We start from the raw sequence: 26,442 nt of genomic DNA, 5'->3' as shown, positions 1-26,442 counted from the left end.
ACAGACTCATAACTTCTCAATGCACTGAGAGTAAGTGGCTGGTAAGTCCTACCCCCAAAATGGACAACATAATCAGTCATTCCAAGGCACAGGGAACATCATTGAACTGGGTAAAAGAGGGTGAGCGCTGAAGATGAAGAGGAACATTATGAAACTGTCTTCTGGCTGTGCCATGGCTGTTACAATCCTAAACACACTGAAGCTGAGGCTACCTGTGAATATGATGAGACAAACTGGGATAAGTTGGGAAGAAAGGGATCATCAGGAGTGAGACGGGGAGAAGAGAATAATGGGGGCAAATATCACAACACACTGTATGCATGGGAAAATGTCAAAGCATAAAAATTAATGAAAAACGTGTAAGAGACAAAATTGAAAACACAATAGATGGTTACTTACTAGTTCCATAATTTATAGATCATAGATTTCATGTCTTTAACTGAGACCTCTATAGACACATCTATTCATCCAGGAAGTGGGGAAAATTGTGTTTCTAGGGCATATATGGCACTGGACACATTGTTTTAAGCCAAGATGTACATACCCTTAAAGTATCAAAACAATATACTCAGTGATCTGGAACCTTTAATGAGGTCCTAGAAGTTCGTCTTAGCTATGGACAGAAATCTATGCCACTACCTTAGAACTTATAAAAAAAATGTGAGCCTTGTTTGATAATTGATTTTCTAGCTTTGCCTCAGGGACACTGTCAAAAGTGTTCAATGTGATTAATACAGGAACCATTCCCTGGGGGTACTTAGTCTGGAAATTAAAAATTTTAATAAACTTGTAACAGGAATTCCAGGTACACTGGATTAAGTTGGGTGCATTTCTGTTTATCTTGCGCTGGCTAGTCAAGGTTTCAAAGCACTTTTAAAAGGCTTATAAATTACAGAAGCAATGCAACCATGTGATCCATTACATCACTATGAACACAGACAGCTCTAGAGCTCAGGCCTCTGGAGAACTTGGCGAAATTAATTCTCAGCTACTCTATGGTTGAAGCCGCCTACCTAGAGTCCCTATGTAATTTTCAAAAGCAAAATGTCTGCTACCCAATGGATCTATTTGCATTTTTGTCATTTCAAGCAAAATATATTTGTAAAGTTGGGGATAAAAACCACACATTTTCCTCAAGGGAAGGATCAACAGTTTGTGTTTCAGTGTCCACAGGGGTGGTCCACACTTAGCTTCTTGTACAGGGATGCAAAAGTATTGAGCTGGGAAAAGCCAGTTGGGGGAGCTGGGAACTTTGACTTCTCAGTCCTTAACAGTCAACAGCTTCTGCCAGCTGTGTAGCCTTAATGATGTCCCCTGTCCTTTCTTTCCCATTTCCTTCATTCCCTCATTTGGAAAATGAGAATAGTACCTGGCTGTGAGAATTAATGAATCAATCATTTTAAATGGCCAAGATAAAAGTGCTTTAGACTCATAAGACATTTTATAGGATGTAAACTGCGATCTTCTGAATATCTCATATATGCCGACTCTATTAAGAAAAAAAAATTCACCAGTGGCTTCACAGCAAATTATACTAAGTGCTTATAAATTCCAGAGGCAAATGCTGATAAAGGTTCTATAAACAGTGTTGACAATGACAGCCATACGAAGGGCTGCAAAATAACACTCCATACCAGATTTTCCAAAATAGGATTATTATTGAAATAATCTTTTGCTCCTAAACTGGCAGGCAGGGAAGGACAACAACCATGGTAAAACTTCTAGAACTTGCAGATCATCTCCCACTGACATTTGAATGTTAGATCACTACCAGGATTGTTGCCAATGGATTTTCTTTGTGCCACGATAAAAATAGGCACCACAGAGCCAAGAAAGGCTTTGAAAACACAGACAATAGAAGCCCATGGGGGTTAGATTTCTTCCAAGTCTGGTGAGCAGCGTGTTGTGAAGTAGCAATTCTTCTTGGCCCTGTGCTGGGGAGATTAAAGGGAATATATGGTTTGACAGTGGGTGCTTACCTCAAGCCTGCCCTTGTTTCCACAACATCTGGGGTCAGTCTTTCTGATATGTCTTTTTGTCACAGACTATAGGTAAGAAGAATACTTCAAAGCTCCTTGTAGTCAGAGGAACACTCAAGGACCTACAGTTCATCCCACACTGACCACTTCAGAATGCTTGTGGCCTTTCAAAAACCTCTCTAGACTATTAGAATGTGTACTGCCTATGAGAACCAGTAGGAGGCCATTGTGAGAAACATGGCCTTCATCGGAGACAGGTCACCTCCTTTCCACTGCTGCCCTATGTGATAATGCCAAGGGTCAGTAAACTTGGCGTATAAAAGAATAAATACTTCTGAGTTTTGTAGGGCCTCAGGGCCTCCATCTCAGCTCCTCAATACTTCTTTGCTGTCTGGGCAAATGAATAAATGACAGGACTTGTAAGCATAGAACCTCTCCACTCAATGTACATTTTATAAAACCTAGACATGATGGCACAGAAGTATAACTCCAGGACTAGGCAGGTAGAAATTAGGTCCAAGGAACTCTCCAAACCAGTCAAACTAGCCTACTGAGTGAGCTCAGACCAGGGAGAGTCCCTGTCTCACACATATATACACAAACCAGTGAGAGACCCTGACATACACACAGAAGACAATAAGTAAATGAGGAGTGGGGGCAGATTAGGTCTTTGAACCAAGCTTTGCCATTCCAATCTAAAGTCTACCAAGTTATTTACCTATCTTATGACATTATAAAAGTTGGAGCTGAAAATTTGCAGTAGGCAGAATAAATGTATTCTTTATTAATGTATTCTATATTAATCATAGTCCAGTAGAACCAGGCCCATTAAAATTTTTACAAAGGAGAAAGTTATTTTAATATGCTTGACAAAGTTTGGAAATGTTGCTTTCCTGTGATGGAATGCAGGAACCTGCACATGTGACCCGACTCCCCTTTCATGGAGAGGCATCAAGCCACATGTGAACTAGCTGAGTTTTCTAAGCCCTGTCCCTGTTTCCAGCCCATGCCCACTAATCAGCTGTCAATTTGTGTTCTGAACCACTGAACCAAGTAAATTCCCAACTTCTCAGGCAATAATCAGTTGTCCTGGAAACTAATTGAGATTTGTTAATTTTCATATTTTTAATACATGGGTTAAGACTCCACTGAAACCTTCAATCTTGGAGTTCTTTCCACAGGTGACAGCATTCTGTATCCAGCATTCTAATCATGCAGCTCGGAGGTTTTACCAAAGAACACCTATCATTTTCATCAACAATGCATTGACTCCACAACATGTTATAAAGGGAACACTGACAAATACCCATTTTCAAAATGGCCCAGAATTGTGAAACATCATGCTTTTGCAAAGTCGTTAATCATTTGCTCATTGTTTAATATTTTAGGTTGTGCTGACAAACACAATCTATTGATACATCAAAATCATCTGCTAGAACACACGTAGCTATTAGTACTACCTGTTCTTAGCAGAAGAGCATTTTCAGAAACTAAAGAGTAAGTTTTCAAATTAGGAAACGCATTGAAAAAGTTGGCATGAAGAAAGGAACAAACCTCTGAGAAAAGAAAGAGTCATATTTGTGTGCCATGTTGTTAAAATACATTGGAAGTTACATTGTTTAAACATTTGATCTGTTTATTGTTGTTATTACTGGATGTATATACATATTATGTGCCTATAGATACATGTGTGGCTATCCGAGGTCAACAGCATGGAGTCAGCTCTCATCTTCTACCTTTCCTTGGGTTCAAGGTCTTTGACTGAACTTAGATCATCGTGGCATGCATAGCGAGCACCTTTATCTGCTCGAGATCGTTTCTGGGGTTTCTTTTCTTTTCTTTTCTTTTCTTTTCTTTTCTTTTTTTTTTTTTTTTTGAGGTTATGAGATAGAAATCATGTATCCTAGCCTGGCCCCTCTACTTACTATGTAGCCTAGGATATCCCTGAACATGGACTTCTGGTCCTCTTACGTCTACCTCCTGAGTGATGGCATGTCTGTGCCACCATACCTAATTTCTCCCAAGCTGAGGGTGTATAATACAGAGCCTGGCGTACCTACCAGCCTGTTTACACTTTTTTAAAAAATAAAGCTACAACAAGTTAGACACAAAACTACCATTCTTAGGAAGGAAATAGAAAACACTGAAAGCAATATAGAAGATGAGGTACTGGAGAGATATGTAAGCAGTTAGGAGCGTTGCTGCTGATTTCTAGTCCCAACACCCACATATTGGCTCACAATAGTCATGGGATATCTTTCGCCCTCTTCTGGCGTCTTCAGGCATTGCATGCACACTGTGCACACACATATATTCAGGCATAGCACTTGTACACGTACAATAAAAAAAAAAAGATTTTAAAAAGAAAGATGAGTGATAGTATCATTGGCATCTCTCCCTGTTATAAAACTGCCATAGATGACAGAACATAAAATATTACCAGATATTAGAGACCCAAGAGTGATAATTCAAATATCAGTTCATTCATATTACTAAGGTTTATTAATTTCTGTGTGTGAATGTGAAAAGCAAAGACAAGTGCTAAGACCAGCACATTGCTGCTTCCATTCTGGTGCCTCAGTGTAGGTTGGATCAAAAGCTATGCGCTGAGGGGATCATCGCATCCTCTCTCCTGCAGGAAGCTGACTGTTTACCAGAGCCTTTCCCAGCCTTCAGACCTCTAAGCCAACCATCAGCAGTCAGGCACTCACGGTCCTAAGAGGAAAGACATTTCTTACTTCCTTTCTTTCCCAGCCAGGTACTATTTATGCCTGGAGAGTGGAGTGGGGGAGAGGATGCATCAATATTTGGAAAGGAAACTAAACAAACAGAATCATCAGAGTTACATCCCAGACAACACGGACTCTTTGAAAATGATTATAAAATGGCACAGCCAGACCCATCACAACTTTCAAGTTACCTGTCACTTCACCTAAACATTCCTGACATCTCCTACTGTGTTATTGGAACAAACAGAATAAGGAAATCTGTCTCTCGATAGTGACAAGACATACATGTGCCTTTGTCATTGACTTGAAATCCTAATTCTGCAGTCACAAAAGATCTTAAAATTCAAATGGCTTCAGTATTCAGATCCTAAAATGGCAATAGGAACTTCATTAATTCAGAACTAAACATTCTTCACTGACTATAAAACTTAACGATTTTTAGTAACATTAAAAATGCTAAAGCTGTGTGTGCCATTTTCAATGATGATCATAACTATAGTTTTTTTCCCCTTATAAACCAGATAGGGCAATCAGTGCATCCCAGCAGCTATGAGCCTGGCTTTCAACCAACCTCTGACACATGACAGTGCCAAAGAACCCTGATGGCAGCCTATGGTGCTCCTTATAATGCTAAAAAAGAATCCTAATGCACAGAGGATTTAGCTGGATGACCTTGGGATGAGACCCATTTGGAAGGGGATGTAAAATAGTGAGAAATAGGAGATCCAAATAGCATCAATGAAATTTACCACTGGATTAAAAAGAAACGAATATCAGCAACTCTTTCAGATGAGTTTAATAACCGGGATTATGTTCGATCACCTTCAAGGTCTAATGATAGAGGATAGTTTTCATTTTGCATTTCGCTTGAAAAGGGAGATCATACAATTACCATTGAAGCTAAAGCATTTTTTTTTCAAAATCTGGAATACAATTTGCAGTAATTCACACAGCTTACTAAAGCTAACAGATGCCATTTGCAGTCTATGTTTGAATCTTACAATGCCTCTCCTTCCCGTCAGATCTGCAGAAATTCAGGACAGACAATTCTTTGCTGTGGAGAGGCTCTGGGCACGGTGGGGAAGGGGACTCAGAAAACAACACACTACAATGAAGCTTCAGAGATAGTGTATGTCTGACCCTCTCCCATTCACTTGGCCGATCCTCATTTTGCCCCAAAGCACGCCACAGAAATTAGAAGTTACCTACTCAGATGCTGATTATAGAAACCAGAAGTACTTTTCCCTCCCGACAAGCACAAAATGGAAAGATATTATTCTAGGACAGGGAAATGGAATGCTGCTCAGGGGCCAAGAAGGCCGTGAACAGTGGGCCCCTGCCGGGTCCACTCCTCGGAGGAGTCTATTGTTATCAGCCTATGTGTCCATCCTATTGGACATTTCTACAATGCTGTCCATGATTTACTAAACCTACAGGTGAAAATGGAGTGTTCAGCTTGAGTCTTCAGTGTGATGGCTCTCATACCACGTCAAAGTGAGACCATAGAAGATGGTAGTCGTATCTCCCATTTACCTGTCATTTGTCTTAGGCTCATGAGCCCTGCGACTTTATGATGGGCAGAAAAGGAATCACTCGGCTTTTCTGCCTCTCCAAATGATAAAGATGCTGAACAGTGGGCCAGACTTTCACCTATTAAATAGCAGTTCTATCCCTTAAAACCTCACTGTAACAACAGAAAATGTGACATGAGTCTATAATCGCAGCGAGAGAGAGAGAGCCAGAGCAAGAGCGAGAGCGAGAGCAAAGCAGTGGGATAGGGAGTCAAAGTCATCCTTCCCTACACAGTGAGTTTGAAACCAGCCTACTACAGAAGATCTTACCTCATAAAGTGAAAAATATACAACAAAATTCCAGGAAGTAAAACTTTTCCCCACAATTAGACAGACATGGACATTTGTCCCCTAAGGGACAACATCCCGACTTGAAAATCAGTTCCAGAAGCCCTAGCCTTTTATAATCCATTTTTTTCTGGTATCAGCTTTATACAACCGAATTATATCTGTAGATACCCAGGTCTCAGTGCCATTTGTCTTCTGTGACCTGCATTGAGCTTTGCACCACAGTCTGCCAGTAAGCTCGTTGACACATCTTGCTTTCCATACCCTTGGGAACCTGCATATTTTTAATTTCTGACTTACTCCTCTCATTGACTGGCACCAATGTACTACCAACCATTTCAACTTGCTTTCCCAGACTGAATGGTCATTTTCCACTGGCCTTTATTTATATCTTACCATATCATTTAAACCCACTACACTAGATAAAATGCAAGGCCTTGGCAATGTGTCCTTTAATTCATATTTGGATGCATTCTTGGGGACAAATGGTCAATGAATAATCATGACTACAGTCATTCTAAGGAAACAGGATAGAGAATTTAGAAAATAGCCTTTTGTATGAAAAATTAAAACTCATATATGTACACACACACATTTTTTGAATTTTAAAATAAAATGGGGTTTCCAGGTTTCTATTTGAAAAAACAAAACAAAACAAAACAAAACTAAAATTGAACTGAACAGTCTTTAGCTAAATTTTCTGGTAAGCAAACTCTAAACTTAATCACACAAGACACTAAATAGTGTATTAGTCATTCGGCATGAGTTAAATTTGTACTGTTAAATCTAGAAAGCCAGAATCAGAGAAACTACAGAATTTCAAAGTAGAATTAGTAATAGCATCTAATAAATATGACATGCAAAATGTGAGCTATAGAAAGCACTGGTCCATGGTATTCCTCAGATGCCTGCACCGTGAAAGATAAAGCATTTTCCTTCCTTTAAGAATTCATTAATTGTGGTACATTTATGTTTCTTCAGGCAACTCAGAAGCTGTAGTTTCAAACACAAGCCTTTGAGAAATACATTTAAATGAATATTTATAAACTTTCCTCTAGCAATTATATTTAGCAACTATAGCAGATGCCTCTACTTTCCCAATGTTAGTTGTGTCGCTAATTAGAGTCTCTCTTTAATCATGCTGTCCTCCAGTCACTTGTCTCTCAAGTAGACCACCTACACACAAGACAAAGAGATACACATGGATCTAACAGACGTAGGACTAAGTTTAAATGAAATGCCATGAGAAAAAGCATGCACAAGCCACAAGCACTCAGTGTTCACAACCCCAGATCTTCCTAAAGTAATAATTGGTGCACCTGAAATTGAGGTTTTATGTTGCATGCATCTCTAAGGGATGCTATCTCGTTTACCACTGGATGATTCTCATTCATCCTTTTCTTTCCAAGTTACTCAGTGTAGGGTCCATAACTACCAGACCAAGGCAAAAAGAGACTTCAGTCTCAGCCCTAAAACTGATTTAGAAATTATGAGCAGACAAGCTTAGAAATACATGTTTTATTCATTTTTCAGATTTACATTATAAATATGAGTGTTTGGCATGCAAGTGTATGTGTATACCTGTGTGTACAGTGGCTACAAAGTCAGAAGAGAGGATCAGATACTCTGGAAAAGGAGCTGTTTTTGGTGATGAACAGCCCTGCAGCTGTTAGAAACTAAACACAGGTCCTCTGCAAGAGCACCAAATGTTTTTAATCACTGAGCCATCTCTCTAGGTCCCAGGAATAAATATCATTGACATGACCTTCAGGCAGTATGCATATCAAAGATTTTTCTCTTTCTTTCTTTTTCTTTCCTTTGATTTTTCTCTTTCTTTCTTTTTCTTTCCTTTTCTTTTCCTTTTTCTTTTTTCCTTTGATGTTGTTACCAGTTCAGAGCTTTTTCAGCCTGGAAAATAGTTCTGAAACTGTGGGTCTCTACTCGGTGAGATGGTCAAATGACCCTCTGTCACTGGGGTCACATATCATATCAGATATCCTGCATATCACATATTTACATTGCAATCTGTAACTGTAGTAAAATTACAGTCATGAAGTAGCAAAAAATAATTTATGGCTGGGAGTCATCACAGCACGAGGAACTGTATTAAAGGGTGGCAGCATTAGGAAGGTTGAGACCCACTGGTATAGGAGGAACTCTAAGCTAGCTTCAAGCTGTTTTATGCACTTAGCTTTTGTGTTGCCAAAGTACACCGAGATCCCTTGTATCCAGTACCACTTGGAATGAAACAGACCAGGTTGCTAGTTTCCTTTTCACTCTGAGCTATTGAATCAAACCGTTTTAGATCTATGAGTTTTTTAATGCCTGATTAAGCGAGCATGGTGATTACCTTTGGGACTGTGATCTGCTTTCTCAAAATGAAAGGTATATACTTATGTCTTCTAATTTGCCTTGCATTTCAGAAATAGTCATGAGAGCATAAACGTCATCAATGGCTACAATATTTTTAGACACCTTTCAATCACTGGTCCTCATTTTCATTTTCTACTTTAACATATATTTACATTCCATTAACTTCTGGAAAGGTTCTGTTTTAACGTTTAGAGACTAGGGAATTTTGAAACTTCCGCTATTTTGAGATGAAAACAAAGAAGTAAAAAGTGTTAAGCGGTCTAAGTCAGGAATGATTATATATATATATATACATATATATATATATGTATATATATATATATATATCATAAAAAACTACAGACTCCACCCCCATAAATGACACCATCACAACCAGCAGCAGCAGCACCAACACTACCCACCTACTAACCCATGAAAGCCAAGGAAAATTGGTTCTAAAACTGAACAAAGTGGAAAGAGCCCACAACTCTTACCATTTCAAAGGGCTATAGATTTTTCCACTGCTCTAGGTAATTTACATAGAAAAAACCTTTCCCTGGCCTTAGTCTTGAGCCCTCAAATTCTCTTTGGGTTCAGAACAGGGTGTTGGATCCCCTGGAATTGGAGTTATGAATACTCTGTATCCCCATACTGGTGCTAAGAGTTAAACCCAAGTCCTCTGCTAAAGGACCAAGCGCTCTGAACCCCTGAGCTGTTTCTCTAGCCCTCTGGGCTACTGAGTTGAAACCAGCAACTGATGACCTGTATAGGTCAAAGAATATTTCCTGCAATGAACTGGTTACTAAGTATTTTAGAATATTTTTATGGCAAAAACAAAAAACCCAGCAACAACCAAAACCAAAACCAAAACCAAACCAAAACAAAAACAAAAACAAAAACAAAAAACCTATCACAACTTCCCTCCTACTTTTCTTCTGCTCCTCCATCTCTTTTTCCTCCTCCTTTCCCTTTTTTTGTGTGTTTGGCTTTTTAGAAGATTGAGTTTTATGTAGCCTGGACTAGACTTGAACTCCTAATCCTCCTGCCACTGCCTTATTACCTGCTTGGATTTCAAACACATGCCTGCATGCTCAAATTTCCGATTTTCTTTATATAGTAAGCTTGAGAATTAGGCACAACTACATTCTATCTAATAAAACATTATTTTGAAAAATATGCAATGACCTAGATGTGGCCTGCAGGCCACCATTTGCCAGCTTAAAACATAATCACACCAGGATGCTGCTATCTCTGTGTTCCTTCCTGTAAACTTCAAATCCTTCATTTGTCATTCTTTCTATTTCAAGAATCTTTTTTATTGGATATTTTCTTTATTTACATTTCAAATGTTATCCCCTTTCCTGGCTTGCCCTCCCACAACCCCTCTATCCTATTCCCCCCTCCCACTGCTTCTATGAGGGTGCTCCCCTACTCAACTACCCACTCCCTCCCCCTTCCCTGCCCTGACATTCCCCTACACTGGGGCATTGAGTCTTCACAGGACCAAGGTCCTCTCTTCCCACTGATGCCCCAAAAAGCCACCCTCTGCTACATATGCAGTTGGAGCTATGGGTTGCTCCATGTGTACTCTTTGGTTGGGGGTTCAGTCCGTGGGAGCTCTGTGGTGTCTGGTTGGTTGATATTGTTGTTCTTCCTATGGGGTTGCAAACCCCTTCAGCTCCTTCTGTCCTTTCCCTAACTCCTCCACTGGAGGCCCTGTGCTCAGTCCTGTGCTGTGAGCATTCACCTCTATATTTGTCAGGCTCTGGCAGAGCCTCTCACGAGACACCATACTTTGGAAAGTATTATCTCAAAGGCTGTCTATGTTTCAGGCCTCATTCTCTTAACCCTTCCTGGTACTCAGAGTGCAGAGAAGTTCAATGGCTTAGTTTTTTTTTTTTTTACTTGTTTTAAGGTTTTTTTTTATGTATAGGAGTACTTCACACCCTCCCACCCCTGCATGTATACTTATGTACTAAATACATTCATGTCTACAGAAGCCAAAAGATGGTGTTAGATTCCCTGGAATAGGAGTTACAGATGGATGTTAGCTAACGTGAGAGTACCAGGGATTGAACATGGGTCCTTTTGAAAAGCCTATCCTTATAACTTCTAGATTGCTCTTAACCAGGCTCTGGATTGTAATTTTTAGATCTTTTTTTAAAAAAAATTATTACTTTGCGTGTGTGTGTGAGTGTGTGTGTGTGTGTGTGTGTGTGTTTGAGAGAATGTGTGTGTATGTGTGTGTGAGAGTGTGTGTGTGTGTGGTGTGTATGTTCTGTGTGTGTGTGTGAGTGTGTGGGTGTGTGTGTGTGTGTGTGTGTGTGTGGGTGTGTGGGTGTGTGTGTGTGTGTGGTGTGTGTGTGTGTGGGGGTGTGTGGGTGGGTGTGTGTGTGTGTGTGTGTGTGTGTGTGTGTGTGTGTGTGTGTGTGTGTGTGCGTTCTCGAGGCTGTGTACAGCACATGGGTAGGTGTGGGAACTGAGTTCTGTTTAAGAGGAATGAATACCCTTAACCTCAGAGCCATTTCTACAGACCTGGATTCCAAAGTTTTAATAGAGTTTTAAGATAATTTTAACTTTTAAGTGATTTTTTTCTGGCTTTTCCTCCTCTACTCATCCTAATTAAAGCTAAAAATTTTCAGGATTCCACCTTCCCCTTCCTTCCTTTGTGCTGTGTTCTAATCATGGATCTCATCCATGTACTATACTTTAATCTAAAACCACAACCACAACCACCATCATCACAACAAAACTCTCTGCTAGAACACACTAACCCTGGACTCCTGGACTTCATGTTTTTCTTGCTTGCATTCTGACTGCATCCTCTATTATCACTGATGGGTCTTTGGCTTGAGATACCACACTGTCCGGGGTGCAGAGTTAGTGTTAGTTTACAGAGTAAGGCCAGCTAGGAAACTCTTGGCCTCTTAAAAGCATAAACAGTAAGTGCAGATAGTCTGTGATTAGGATGATGAAATCGAGGGCCTAATGATGCTGTTCCCACCAAAGATAAAAGGAATGCATAAAATCAAGAACAACCTATTTCTAGTAATAAATTATTCATCAATTTTCTGGATAAAAATAACTAAGTAAGTATAAATACGTTTGTTTTTTTATCTTGAATTGACCAGAAAGAGGAAACTATAGAAATTAATGGAATATGCTAACAAAGAAAGAAACAAATGTGAATTATATACATGAAAGTATCCACACTATATTTAAATGATGGGTTTTAATATAAAATAAACAGTGCACAATAAAACAATTAGTGAACTGAAAAGTAAATGACAAGAAATAAGACTGTGGCACAGAGAAAGAGTATGTTGGTGAAATGCAGAAGAATGGGTCAATGTCGTAGAATCTCGCTCAAGGATCTAACTACATGTAGAGAGCCATTCTGAGCTCTACGGTCACAAAGGATGTGGGGAGCGGGTGTGGCGGCAGTCCCAAGATGGCACCCGGGACTGCAGCTAAGTCTCATGACTAGTACCTGACTTCCTCACACACCTGAAACCAGCCACGTCCATTGTGAGAGCTCTTTGCAGGTACACCATTACGCAAGAAGATCAGGCCATGTGACGTGGACCTATGAACTGAGATTACACAATCTGGACGGAGGAGGCGGAGTTGAGGGAGGATATAAGGGAGTGTGCTTGGGGGCTGAGGAGGAGGAAGGGAAGAAAAGAGAGATTGCTGCTTGCATGCAGAAAGAAAGGTTCTTGAATAAACTGCTTTGAGAAGAACATCGTGGTATCGCTTCATTCTGCGGGACGGAGACGGAGATGGAGAAGACAACTACAAACTAGGAGAACACTCACTTGGCAGAGGCGAAACTTAAAACGATAACATTCTACTCTTACATGACCTATGAGACCAGAGTCTCCAAAAGTACACACAAATTAATGCAAAACAAAGTGCTGGCTAAGAGTTCTTCATCTAAAACACTTTAGACATGGTATGTTTTGATTATTAGGGGCTTTTTTGGAGGGGAGGTTGGGGGAAATCTAAACCTACATAATGAGATATCCTAAGGATGGGAAGAATTCTAATCATGAAATTCATAGACATTTCAGACACACCTTGTGTATACAAATGGAATATAATATTTTAAAATTTTGGTCATTTAACAAAGATTATAGGGTAGAATCGTCTACTTGTGGCCCCTCTAAGCATTCAAAGTATTTTGGACTTCGGAGTATTCCGAGTTTCAGATTTTTAGTTTAAGTTGCTGAACCTACCTAAATGAAAGAATATACCAAAATGTATAAATGTATATCTAAAAATGTACACACTCCTAAAATTAGCCAGAGTGAAAGAGGTAGGAACTTCAAAGGAAATACATAGCTTCACTTGAAGTTGACTTCTCCACAAAAGGAAATCAAGCTAGGAGAATAACACTTTTATGAGCTGAGATAAAATTGCCAACATAGAAAATAATCCACAAAATATCTTTGAGTAAGAAAAGCTCAGTGTGCCTCAGACCTAGTTTTTGCCAGACACTAGTCTGAACCCCTAGCACCACCAAACTGAAGCAAATGAAGAGTTTTAAAAATAGTTAGAAGGCTGAGGAGGGATACACACTCAATATAATGAGAATAAACTTAAAAGTAATTTTAAACTTTTAAAAAGACAATGGGCCTAAATAAAGACTTGTAAAGCAAACTAAAGTACAAAATATTCACTAATATAGAGGATGGAAAGGGGAGAGTAGGAGAGAGGAATGGAGGGGGAAAGGAAAGGGAAGGAGGGGAGAAGAGAGGAGAGGAGGGGAGGGAGAGAGACAGAGAGAGACAGCGCGACAGAGAGACAGACAGACAGATGGACAGAAAATATAAGGGTTGTGAATGAGTAGATCAAATAATATATAACCTATTATATATTGTTAATCAAAACTGTCTTACTGGGTGAAATAAATTAAAATAATCAATAAAAATAACTATAGAATGTTATGGAAAAGGATGTTGTGATAGTTTGAATAAGAATGACCTCCATAGGCTCATGTATTTGAATACTTAATCACCAGAGAATAATATTATTTAAGAAAGATTAGGAGATTTGGCTCCGTTGAATTGGGTATGCCCTTGTTGGGTAGCCACACCTCTGACAGAACTTCCAGCAGGGATTTTATGGATCAAATTCAGAACATCACACTTCCCTGGCAAATCTTTTTTTAACCTTCTAGGCTATCCAAATGGCAATATATAGCCCCGATTGTATTAAGCAAAAATATCATGGACTTTTTGATTAAAAGATGAAAATGGAATATTTTTCACAATTCCAACTTTAAGCTATCTATATAAAATATATAGAATGTAAAAAGAAATACAATTAGGAGATTAAACAATAATGAGAAGCAGAGAAGAAATCCGCCCAGTGGAAGAAATATAGTAGCTAATGTATGCTAATATAAGCAATCTTTTTGTTTGCTGAGCAAAATTCTGGTTAGATCTGGTACTACTCTAGTTGAAGCCAGTGTCCGAGAATACTTCAGTTCTCAAGTGAACATGGCACCATTGGCTCATCAGAAAGTGTTTATTCTTTGCTCAATATGAATACAACATTATGATAACCATACTCCAGAGAAACTACTGACTTCACTTATGATATTGATATTTGTTCATTGTAAGAGATGTAGGCAGCTGGACTGGTAATGGCTTCTGAATTTTTGTGCCATGGTTTCCTTTCACTCTAATTGAGAAAACTGACTAGGACCAAAATCAGTGAGGAATTAGGTTGACATTATTTTCAGGCCATTATGCCACAGGACAGTGGACACTGGTGAGTAGCATTCCCTCTGTGGGGACCGGTTTACATTCCTGATCTGATCAACAAATCCCCCATAAGGGGATCAGTGAAACAATGTGGACAAAGCAGAGAAAATTCCGTGAAATAGAGATGCAGCACATGGATGCTTTGCCTGGAGGCTGAACTCAAGCACCAAGTATGAGGAAAGTATGGTTTGTGTACTAGAATTGGACCACAGTGGTCTATGCCCGAAGAACATGCTCTCAAATAACAGGCCAGGATATCTGAATTCCATCCCATTCCATTCAATAATTAATTAATGGAAATGTCCTGTGCACCTATGGCATGACATTGACTGCATAATGGTTAGCCAAGGAAATGCTTTCTACTATCCTGACATATAGTTGAAGACATGATCAAATCATGAAATCATCTGTGTATGTCTGTGGGTGAGCATATGTTTATAAATGTGGGTATGCATTTGCCACAGTGTACACATGAAAATCGGAGACTAACTTCAAATGTTAGTTCTTACATTTTTGCCTTGTTTTGAGACAGGCTTTCTTTATTGTTTTTCCAATGTGTATGCTAGGCTGGCTGACTAGTGACCTTCCAGGGATTTTTCTATCTCTGCCAGCTACCTCCTCATAGGGATTATGGGATTCCAGATGCTTGTACCCTGTTCCAGCTTTTATGTAGGTTCTGAGGATTTGAACTCCTGTTCTTTGTACAACAATCATTTTGACCCACTGAGCCATGTTGCAAGCCCCAAATCAATTTATTTTTCTATACTGTTTTCTTACTTCATAAACATCTTTACTGTTAAACAATAAAATGCAAATCAAAGGTTGAAAGTCTTAAAGTAGAATAAATCGGGAATTTACATGTAAGAGGGGAAAATCCTATTAAACCTCATGGCTTGATTGGTCTTATTCATGGCCACAGGTTTTTACAAATAAAATTCTACTAGAAAACTTATGATTATGTGCCTACATATCAGGCTGCAATTGCTATAGATAGCTGTAATAGGGGTCATATAGTCCACACTGGCATACATGTTTGCCTTTTTTGGACCTTTCCAGAAAATCACTGGGGTAGAATAAACTGAGGAAGGACTGTATCAGATATAAGAAAAATGCTTATAATTTCTTTTCTAAACGATTTTATATGATTTTTAATGCTATATATGTGGGAGTGGGCAGGTATTCAGTCTCGAATGCATGTGACTGTGGAGGCCAGAGACTTTGGATGTCCTGGAACTAAAGTTACAGAGCTACTGAGACAGATGCTGGGAGCTAAACTCTGATTCTCTGAAATATCAGCATATACTTTTAGCTACTAGATTCTTTCCTTAGCCTCCCTAGCTTCTACATACAAACAAATGTTGAAGCACTCTGGGGAAGAAGGTGTTCTAATATCTGACACACAGGGTTCTGCCTCCTATAGTTGGCTGGGTAGTCATCCAGTGAAGTTTTAATAAGATAAAACCTTTATCTTCATTTAATGTGTTTGTGTGTGTGTGTGTGTGTGTGTGTGTGTGTGTGTGCGCGCGCGTGCGCGAGCGTGCCCATGTGCACTCAGTGGATGCTAACATGGCTTCTTGGCCACCTGCACTGCCTTGGAGTGCCAGGGCCAGAGCATTTGCTCTAAACATTAAGTACATGCTGTCCCCAGTTGTCTCCAAAAGAGCTTGTTGCCTTCCTGTGCAAGTCTTATTTCTGTTACCCACCCCCAACACTGTCTCTCATTGCACTCTACTGTTCTTTTAAGACACCCAGAAAAACAGCCAATAGAGCCACTCTTTCGAGGACTTTATGCTTCTATCCAAGTGCACAAGCATGTGAGCAGAGCAACAGGACCTGCTCATTTGGATAGAAAAGTACATTCTGCAAGACCCAGCAGTACTCAGACATACAATTGGCCCTCTGTATCTGCAAATGCCACTTGGCAGTCAACCAAACAGAATGGAATATAAAAGGGATGAATGTGTCTGTACTGAGCATGTTTATTATTTTCTGGAGTGGAATGTATGTGTAACTTATTTCTTAAACAACATAGGAGGATTTCATGTATTATTAGGTATTATGAATAACCAAGACATGGTTTGAAGTATATAACAGGATGCAAATGAGTTATATATATATATATATATATATATATATATATATATATATATATATATATATATTGTAAGTATATATAAGGAATTCATGCAAGTTTGGGTTTTCATATATGCATGGGTCCTGGAACCAATCCTCTGAGCACACTAAAGGACAACAGTATCTTTATAGACTAGCTTCAGTAACAGAACCCAAATGACCTTGCAAAATTAGTTAGCAGACATCAAAATTCTCTAGGCATAATGAGCCTGAAAAGACAAAAGCAATCTTCTCACAACTACAGGCTTAGGAATCTTCTGGGAAAAGATGATTTCTATGTAAGCCCTACAGTGACCTTTGGTGATAATGGATTTGTTTCCCTTTTTCAGGGTGGAGTGGTGGATCTGCATAGAATGCAAGGTGGATGCTAATGAGATGCAGAGGAACACAGAATACGAAGAAGCACACCCAGTTGCATCCTTGTATTGCTGTGGGTGGGAATGAAGGAAGTGATGTGTGTGGGACATCCAAGACAAACCAAATGGAGAGAACTTCCAAAGTTTGATTTAGATACTCACGGAAAGCAGAAGGAAGCCCTCATGATATGGGACCCAATGCATTATGATCCTGTCCTTCTTTGAGATACTATAGCAATGTACAAGTTCACATGCTCTTAGGTTTATCTACACTTTCAATCTCAGAGGGCTTGCTAATGCCTCTGTCCCCACATTCCTCAACCACTGTTTGTCAAGCTCAAGGCTTGTTTACCTCATATCTGTCTCTAGGCTACCATCAGTGATCTCAGCTCTGGTTCACCAATCCTTCCACAGAACTCTTACGATAAGGTTTTTGTTTTTGTTTTTCAGCTTTTGTGGTTTTAGTTCCATTTTTGTTTTTGTGGAATACCCATGCTGTGCAGTATATCAGTCTTAAGTTTACAGGTCAATGAAATTTTTACACAATAAAATTTTCACACATATTGAGACCAAATGATACCCCAGGCTACTTTTCTGCCAATATGACCCCGTGCACATCCCCAGTGGTTAATTAGCATCATTGACTAGTTTTGCCTCACACATAACTAGTTTTAACACACATAACATTTTTTAATTGTCTGGGAGAGTTTCAGCATGCAACCCAAACACAATCTCTTCCCAGTCCATCCATGACCTTCACAACTCGTAACCTGCCCCGCAAAGAAGTAAAGATAAAAATCATTTAAACAATAGAAAAATATCCCCTTTTGTTATCCATAAACTCACTGGATCATGGGCAATTTTTTAGTGGACTGACACTTGAAATAAAACCGAGTCCTTCCCCTTCCACACCTCCACCAGAAGCCATTGATTATGTAAAGTCATTCTTTGGCATCTCTGTCACACTTTGTAAGTATTCTCTTCAGTGACTTCCTGCCATAGTTGTTACTTTTGGAGCTGGGGGGAGGGCTTGGAGCATAGAGATTCTCACAGAAGCCTTCCATGTCTCTCCCTTTCAACTGTGCATCTGCAGTTGTCAATATTCCAGGAAGAGTAGCTGACGCGCCTGCGCTGCCAGTGTGTGAATATGGGGCGTAGGTCTGCGGGATTGAAAGAAAACATGTACACGGGTCACCTGTTTTCAGAGAGTGCCACCAAGGCATTACTAAGATCTCCTTATATACCCAAGGCAAAAGCTGTGGGAAACAACAAGGCAGGTGAAAATCCCCAACCAGGAAAACAGGAAACATCTGTGTGGTGGAAAGTCCTGGGCCCAATCAGGGGCATAAACAACTTCTTAACAACAACAAGCTGGGAGGCTCCGTGGGGAGGAAGGGTGCCATGGAAAGTCCCGGCCCCAAATCAGGAGCTAAGAGCAGCTGTCAAGGGTATAAACAACTTCTTGCTATAGCAGGCTAAAAGGCTCAGCGAGGGGAAAGGGAAACACCCCAAGGTAGGGCCCAACAAGTAGCCTCTTTCAGGAGCACAGATCATGGGCCTCCGCTAAGTTTCTGGTGACAGCACAGACCACAAACATGGTCCCCGCATGCAGCAAGATCACAGAATCAGACAGGGTCCTCAGAGGCTGCCTGGGTTACGGACTTCAACATGGCCTCAAGTGGCAGCTCAGGCCACCCACATCAATATGGCTCTGGAGGCAGCATGGCCCATGGACATCTGCACGGTCTTCGGTGGTAACTCAGACCACAGATATCAGCACAGAACCCTCCCCACCCAGCTGAAGTACAGCCTTTGATTCCAACTTGGCTTTTTATAGCAGCAAGGACCCAGACATCTCCGTAGCCTCAGGTGGCAGCATAGGCCACTTACTGCAATTTGGTCCTGAGTGGCATCAGAACCTACAGACATAAGTATAGCTTCAAGGCTTCAGAGTATAACACATACCATGCACATCAGCATGTCTATAATGATAACACTGGCTATGGTCATTAAAATAGACCCCAACTGCAGTAGAACCATAGGCCCAGACATGGCCCTTATTTTGCTGTTTCTTTTTATCTTAATGCAAATAGTATGAGTGTCATCAGGCATTTGCTCTTTGCATGTCTATGAATGTTACCCAGTTATTATTACATGGAAATAATGCACTGCTTTTTCATTCAGCTATATTCTTACAATGGAACAATGTATTTTTTGTCTATGTTATCATTGATGGCCTTTTAAGTTGTTTGATATCTAGGACTACAACAAAACATGTATTGGTCTTTTATGTCTCTACATGATCTCTGACTTCTCTCTTCTTGCAGAAGCTACCAAATTAGTATGTTTATGGCAATGTTGCCATTTATAGAACTCATATATACCCAACAACTTCTCACTGGCTTTTAAAATAAAACTAGCATCCTGAATCCAATAGTCAAGTGTTCCCAGAGCTAAGGAGGTAACTCAGTCATTAAAGTGCTGGTGGTCCAAGCATGAGAATATGAATTTAATCCCCAGAAAACAAATATAAAAGCAGTTATTGTGGTGTACACTTGTATTTCCAGCACTGGGTAAGTTCACTGGACATCCTGCTAGGCTACTTGACCAGATCAGTAAGAGAATGTCTCTGAAAAATGATAGACTGTGCCTAAAGTTGTATTTTAGCTTATATCTATATCTATATCTATATCTATATCTATATCTATATCTATAACTATAACTATATCTATCCATTCACATGCACCAATACTTTCTCAACACCCTCCTCACAGAGAAAGACAAAGAGACAGAGAGACAGAAAGAGACAGGAAGACAGAGAGATAGAAACAGAGTGAGAAACAGGGAGAAAGAGAGAAATGGAGAGGGAGAGGAAGGACAGAAGTTGTAGTTTGAACCACAGTACTGCCTCCTCTCTTTTGTTTACCATCAATACCTGAAGAACTCCATGAAACAAAAGGCTGGTTGCTAGTCCACACCTTCTGCTGCTACTTGCACTGTGATTGTTTCTAATGACACATACATTCCTGTTGTTGTTTGTTTGCTTTTGGTTTTCTTTCTGGAATCCCATTTGGAAAATAAACATTCACTTTTGTTAATTATGAAATGCTTTACAAACTTGAGGATTTGGGCAAGACTTGAGGAAAGAAATGACTTAGAAGATTTTCAGTTTTCAGTTAATTTCAATAAAACAAGCCCACTGACTTTTGTGAGCTTAATGGAGGAAAGAAAAGAATTAATAAGAAAGGATCTGCCCACATTCTCATCAGAAATCACTTTATTCTTTCCCAGTGTATGCTGGATACAGCAACTCCTTCTCCTGGGAGCTGTGTGGTGATGAGGGAATCATTATCAAGAATACATACATCTAGATCTCAACGGTCTTACAGTCTGGAGCTAGGGAGATATCTTAGTCTGTGAAATGGTTGTCATACAGGCACATAGGGCTGGTGCCTAGAACTCACATAACAGCCAGGTATAGTAGCACAGGTTTGAAATTCCAGTGCTTGGGATTCAGAGGCAAGAGGATGTTTGAGGCTAACTGGTCAGTCAGCCTAATCAAATCAGCTAGCCTTAGGCCGATGAGAAAACCTGTCTCAGTAAAAAAGTTTGATGGTTCTGGATGATCTACATCCACATCCACATGTGCACACATCCGCACATAGTCTGTCGCATCCACACATAAGAACTCAACCATGAGCATTCATACACATACACACACACACACACACACACACACACACACACACACACACACACACACACACATACACACACGGCAGGGTAATTGTCGGTACTTTACCGACATTGCCTCTGTCAATTTGTAGCACACAGTAGCATATTAGCTAACTCCTGATGGTTTAAGCAGTTTTTCAGTTCTAAAAACCATTTAATAATAAATGACCTAAACTCCCCGTGAGCGTATATGAAGCAGAGCTCTATGCGAGAGCCTAAGGTTATAAGATCTTCTAATTTCAATTGGAATCTCCTACATTCTCCAAGCTGCCCTGCTCACTTAGTAACCAATACTATGCAAGTATTTGTAGACATAGTTTTAGAAAGAAATAGAGACATGGTTTTAATCATCCAATCACTTCAACACCAATAAGGGCATTTCCATCCATTTGTAAGGATTTCCATAGAGGAATTTTAACTGTCCCTGACTGTCAAATTTAGGAGACAAAATTAAGAACATTTTTAACCTTTCGCTAATCAGTGAATCTCCAGAGCCTCCATCTTGTCATGTGAGAATTTCTTTTAAGCAAATGCTTCAACTTCTGTGTAAAAAGCCAAGTGAAATTCATTAGTGAACTATTTTTTACAGAAGAATTATATTTTCATTTGGGTTCACAAATCTTCTCATAAACTCTTCTTGCTAAATCCCCAAAACTTACCAATGGGCTGCAACTAATTGATAACATGACAGAGTACGAACTGATATGCAATGCTCATATTTTATTGAGAACTCCCCTATTAATAAGGCTGTCTATGGCATATTGTTCTACCAAAAATTATAACATGACTTCACCATGAATAATTTATTTCGTATGACACATATCAACTCAAAATTCAAAATTGTGCACCAGCCATCTATATTTTATATGTGACTATAAAATAAAAATTTCTCAGGGTGACTTCTGCCTCCAGTGATTGAATGACAGGAGGGAGAAAGGGGCTGCATTATAACAGCTTTGCAGGATAGCGGAAGCAATGGACTGCTCAGCTTCTAACGACAATGAACTATAACCTCAAGTATGTATCTCTCTTCCCCGTCCTGACTTCTTTTCTTCCCTGTGATATCTTTGGGACCAAGAAGGGCCTGTAAGTTTTGTTGCTACATGTTCACTTGAAGCAGTGGTTATCTAGCATAGGGAAATATGCTCTTAGTTTATATTAGGCATTTTCTAGAGACAAGTGTGAGGAGGTCACTGGTATCTGATATATAGGGAACAAATATGTCACCAAACTTCCAGAAGTCTCCAACAACATGGAGCTGCCAGGGTTGATGCCAAGAGCCTTATTAGAACTAAATTATAGTGTTTTGCTTGTGCAAGGTTTTGGAGCAATGAAGCACAAAGTCATTCTTAAAGCCTCATTATTAAAAGTAGCAGCTTAAGACACAGTGTCATTTAGAGCTGACAACTTGGTAAGTTGGCATATACTCTGATGCTGTGTTTAATGTATGAGTACATACCTGTCATGTCATATTCTCAGAGTGTAGAGGCAGAGGCTTTTCTTTCTATCTACCAATAATCCAGTTCAGTTGAGTAGACGTTTCTGCATTTAGGATTGCAGGAAAATTTGAGGAGGTTTTAACTTGGGCACATACATCTTATCTGGGAAATCATTGCTTTTTCTTTTATCCTTTGCTACATCTTTAGAGTCTGACTTCTGATGAGTCTGCTTTCAAAATTATACTCTCCTCAGTGGTGAACAGAGCGTTGCCTCCACCAGCTAAAGTTATCATTTACTAAATTTCTTCTCTTTTTATGAAGAAAAACATCTCTTCTTAAACTCCTGCTCTTACTTGGAATTATTAACATTCATTGAACCAATAAAGAGGATGAAAATAACAAGTAATGGCCTAAATAATATTTCTTTAAGACTATTATTTCACATATATGGGGTACTAACCAGAGAGTAGTCTAATCTGCATATACAAATATGTGTGTGTGTATTTTCCATCACCATCAAACATAAATTCAATTTAACAGTTGCCCTATATTTGAAAGTATAATTTTAATAAGCACATCTACTACCTACTTCAGGTAACTAATAAGAAAGAATACACCAAACCTATGGTGTTATTTGATATTAAATCTCAATTAATGTCATCACTATTATAACTTTTTAATTCAGCCTACCTTTATGTATGCTGCCTACCCTGCTTGAAATAAAATTTCATTTTGTTTTTCTATTTAAAGTCTTGTGGGAAAAAAGGTTTGACTTCAATTTTAATATACATAATATACTTTTATTTTTATTCTCCTGTAAGTGTCTTGAATCTTGAATCAGCATTTTACGGCTAATGTTGAGGGAAAAGGTTGAAATTCTTTATAAAATGAGCCTGTCTGTTTATAAAATCTTACCCTTGGGACAAGCCAATTCTTGTAAATATTGTTCAGAAGAAGCTCTCCCCATAGGGTCTCCCCTTTTCTTTCATTTTACAGCTTATTTCACAGGAATTTGATGATCTTTACTGACATCATCCCCAGTATATACTAACCAAGTAAATATTGCTGAATATTCTATGTGCTAGTAAAACAATTATAAAAGTTATGATGCAAAATGAGTTTGTGAAGCTTTGGATGTATTGCATGCTCCCAAAATGCCTGCAAGAAAAAGAAGTAGAAATGCTTTAGTAAGTTATAAAACTGTAATAAGTGAGTATTGAGGTCTTCTTAAACACTGTTATAAAAGAAAGATTTCTTGAGTGTGTTTGTCAAATAACAGTAACATTTATTAGCTTTGTTTGAAACTAAGTTGCATGTGACACACATATAAGGTATAGACTTATTGTACAAGACCTGTAGCTGCAACCTCAGGAAAAACTAAATGACATCCAGACATGAAGGGAGCTCATATTAGCATCATCCTACTGTACTCAGGAGAAGCCCCAGTTGTACACAGCAGTTAGTGTTTCCTTACCTCTAATAAGGACAGTGCTATTTTATCTAAGGTGTTGTGACTATCAGGCGAATTGTGATAAATGAAATAGGTGCTATGTCTTATCCTACTATCTAATCCATATTACATAGTCAATAAATGCAAAGCACTGCAACAAATTATCTAATATCCTATATGATATATTGCCAACTTGACCCAAAAAATGAAGCAAACATCCGCGAGTAATGTAGTTCATAGACAAAACAGACAAAAGAAAATTTCCCATCCACTGTGAGAGTCAAAGAAGCTGTGTTAAATATGCAACTGTGGGCAAAGAATCCAATCCAAGACAACAAGGCCCCAAACAATACCCCAAAGAGTTATCACACCCCAAGAAATATGCTCCTATCAGAAACTAATGGGATGCCCAAACTTTTCTTCTAAAATGTTAGTGGTAGGGAAAAATACAGAATTCTTGTGCCATGTCTATTTTCCTTTAAGTCGGTTCAACTTTGGTGACTTCTGTATGATCATGGAGCTTATACCTAATATAAATGCAACATGCAGGAGAAGTCAAGGAACATCAAACATACCCGGCAAATCTAGACTGCTATCTCTTTGTGTAAAGTGTCATAATAAAATGCACCAAGTTCATCCCAGATGAAGGCAACTATACGTGTTACTCTAATCCTAAAGTTGTAAGACTCACATTCAGCCTCAATTATTAAATCTATTTGTCTGTTTCTGTCTCTCTCTACGTCTCTCTCTGTTTCTATCTCTTTCTTTGTCTTTGTGTGTGTGTGTATATATGTCTGTCCGTGTGTCTGTATCTGTGTGTGTGGGTTAAGTGTTGAAAACAAGGAAACCCAGGCTTCCTGGGGAAGTAACAGACTAGATTTTGTAAGCCAGGACAAGCATGGGAGAGGAAGAGAAAACAATCTGAAGAAGAACCAATGCTGAGAACCAGAGAAGAATATTTATGTAATTTTTTTTGGAGGATGGTGGCAGAGAACTAGAGTGGGGACATGAGGGGTGGCCAGAGAAGCAGAATAGAACCAGGAAACAACATTTTTTATTTGTGTGGGTCAGCAAAGAAGTTGGGATATTGCTAGGCAACTGATGGAAAGCTTGTGATAGTCATGAAAAGAGAAACGCACTCAGAATTGCTTGTAGGACCAATATGCTGCATGGGTGTGAGAGTCTGGCTATAACCCAAAGCCATAACCAGCAACAGTAAATGGCAGCATGTGTATATGTGACAGTATGCACAGATCAAGAAACCTTTACAAGGTGTGGGGCTTCAAGGCAGTAAGAGGACAAGAAAAGGCAGATAAGGACAATTAAGGATTCTGGCTAGAGGAAATCAAGTGAGAAATCTCTAATGATTTCATGGAATGTAGACCAAGTAGGAGGTGGGAAAGATATGTAGGTAGACCATGATTCATTCAGTTCATGGGCAGGGCAGCTGAGCATGAGGAGGCTGTTGAAAAATCCAGCTCTTCCCACAGTCATGTGGCCTTGGCATCCACTCATCCATTCCAAGAAAAACATTTTCTACCAAATCAAAAGTCTATCAGGATCCTAGATCACTGCAGTTAGATTAACCTGCAGTATTTAACAAAGTACTGATAGTACTGATGGAAGAGATTGAGATAAGGAAAGCCAAGCTTTATACACTGTTAGGAAAGATACAAATTATTACAGACATCATGAAAAAATGTGGATTGCTCAAATAACTAAAACCAGAAGTTGCATGGAATCCAGCAGCACCAATCCAGGCTATATGTCTGTAAGAGATGAAATTGATATGTGAAAGGGAAATTTGCCCCTGCCATATTTACTGTAGCCCTCTTCATAGTAACTAAGCTTTGGACTCAGCTGAGGTGCCAATCAGCAAGTAATTTGATCAAAATGATGTGGTTCTTATATGAAGAGAAGAATGTCATTTATGGTAAAAAAAAAAACAAACAGAAATGGGGGAAGTCATATGAAGTGCAGTCAGCTAGGGAGGAGAAGGGAGGCTCATAAGTTTCAGGATTATACATCTTAGAAATCTCCTCCATGAGATTAGATAGCTCTTCTCCATGATTATATAAGTAGGATCAATCCAAGGGATGGACTGCCTAAATCCCATGCAGGAAACTCTAGAAATGCAGCTATCACAAGTTAGCACTCGTGGTGAGGTGGCTGCATTTGAGTCATTCATTCCCCTTTAAGTAACCCTTCACCCATACTCCTTTGAGCAATTGCAATAAACACATTAAGGTAGACTTAAATGCAATTGCTACATTGGTCTGTCATGAGTGCTCTTTATCTCAGGTAAACAGACATTTGTTTGCAACTCCCTAGGAAAAGTCACAAAACTCAATGTAGAGTGGAAAGGAGAGACATAATTGGGAGAAGGGCACAATCTATGTTCTTCAATTATGTGCCACACTCAATGGGATGCCCTGGTCTAAGGGAAACCTAGGAGATGTACCTTCCTAATCAATATCCCTTCCTCCGTTACAGAAGTTATAAGATAACCACAATTCATTTGGTTTTTATGTAGTTGAAGAAAGGACATTATCAAGGACATGAGGCTATTGGGAGCCAACATGGATTCCTTGAGAAAGGACATTGCCAGGGTTAGTTGAACATAAATATTTCAGGAAGTT

General features: G+C 39.3%; 1 protein-coding gene across 1 annotated transcript in view; it reads right to left on the bottom strand.

Moving 5' to 3' along the window:
• The window catches only part of Frmpd4 (FERM and PDZ domain containing 4), a 627,756-nt gene that overhangs the window by 427,290 nt on the left and 174,024 nt on the right, over positions 1-26,442 (bottom strand). The window lies entirely within an intron of this gene.

The sequence above is a fragment of the Rattus rattus genome, chromosome X (genome assembly GCF_011064425.1).
Source record: "Rattus rattus isolate New Zealand chromosome X, Rrattus_CSIRO_v1, whole genome shotgun sequence".
NCBI lineage: Eukaryota > Metazoa > Chordata > Mammalia > Rodentia > Muridae > Rattus > Rattus rattus.
The sequence above is the reverse complement of the archived record's forward strand: the minus strand, read 5'-3'. Positions and strand labels throughout refer to the sequence as shown.